We start from the raw sequence: 1,548 nt of genomic DNA, 5'->3' as shown, positions 1-1,548 counted from the left end.
AGTTAACCATTGGAGGTAGATGGGTAGATAAGTGGAAGGATACATAAACAAAAGGGAGGAAGGAAGGAAGGAAGGAAGGAAGGAAGGAAGGAAGGAAGGAAGATGGATAGAATGATGGGTGGGTGGATGGATGGATAGATGAATAGATGGATGGGTGGGTGGATGGATGGATGGATGGATGGATGGATGGATGGATGGGTGGGTGGATGGGTAGATGGATGGATGGATGGATGGGTGGATGGGTGAGTGGATGGGTGGATTAGAGAAGCAATTGGTGACTTCTGTAAGGCCCTAGGCCTTATTTAACCCTAGCTTCCTATGCTGAGTATAAGAAACAAAAAAGTTCTCAACAAAGAGTTAAAGAAGATAACTTTCACTCTCTGCTACTCCTGATTCTAGAGACAGCAGCATCTTCTCCTGCAGTGTCAACCTCAACAACGGTGAAGGTCAGAGTGAATGGATTTGGCTGTATTGGGTGCCTCACCAGAACTGCCTTCATCTCTGAAAAAGTAGAGATTGTTGCTATAAATGACCCCTTCGTTGACCTCAACTACATGGTCTGCATGTTCCAGTATGATTCCACCTATGGCAAGTTCCACGGTACAGTCAAGGCTGAGAATGGGAAATATCATCAATGGGAAGGCTGTCTCCATCTTCCAAGAGTAAGATCCCACCAGTATCAAATGGGGTGATGCTGGTGCTGAATATGTTGTGGAGTTTACTGGTGTTTTTTTTTTAATTTAATAACCACATGACTATAAGAAGTATTTCATTACACATTTCACTACAGATTTAACATATTTAGTAACACGCTCCAGAGCAAGAGTACATCTATTTCACAAGTGGGTACAAGTTTCTAGGTTCACAGTTGAGTTAGTACAGTTATACAATATTGAACTCAGTATAAGCCAAGTGAGACATAAAATTGAATGAGTTTTTAACCTTTAAAAAAGATATCCATTTCATTTTAAAATATACTGTTTTCTACAGACAGACTCATTTTAAATGCTATTAACACTTAGATGTTTATACCTGTGTCTCTAATCTCTATGTATCTGATTAGTACTAGTCACAGTCAGTTACTTTCTGAGATCCTTGGCATCTGAGCATGAATATAGTCATCAGGTAGATTTCAGTGGTGATGTGTTTCACCTCCACTAATTAACATGAAGCAAATTTTTATGCTTCTTCCTCAAATATAACTCATTTTCTAATTTTTTGATTTTTTTTTTGTGTGTGTATTTCACACGGAATATCCCAAACAATCTTATTCATCTATATACCCACATCCCAAATGGCACCCTCCCAACCCCCCCTCCCCGGAGCCCATATACTCTGTCATCCCTGTTACTGTCCACTGTGTTTTTGACACCCCCAGCCATTCCCCAGTGCTTGTCCATCCATTGAATCTGGTCAGCCTATCTAGAGCCCGTGTTTTAAGAAGATCAGCTCTTCTTTATCTAGCAGCGATCAGTTGTCAATATTCCTTTAGATAAGATTGGGGTCTGCTGTTCATTTTCCCAGTTCTATGCTGGGTAACTCTCTGGG

General features: G+C 40.7%; 1 pseudogene; it reads left to right on the top strand.

Annotated features, from left to right (window-relative positions):
* Positions 1 to 446: 446 nt before the first annotated feature.
* Positions 447 to 1,548, top strand: part of LOC103734964 — a 3,455-nt pseudogene continuing 2,353 nt past the window's right edge.

The sequence above is a fragment of the Nannospalax galili genome, unplaced genomic scaffold (genome assembly GCF_000622305.1).
Source record: "Nannospalax galili isolate Female #2095 unplaced genomic scaffold, S.galili_v1.0 scaffold475, whole genome shotgun sequence".
NCBI lineage: Eukaryota > Metazoa > Chordata > Mammalia > Rodentia > Spalacidae > Nannospalax > Nannospalax galili.
This window is presented reverse-complemented; position numbering and strand designations above follow the sequence as displayed.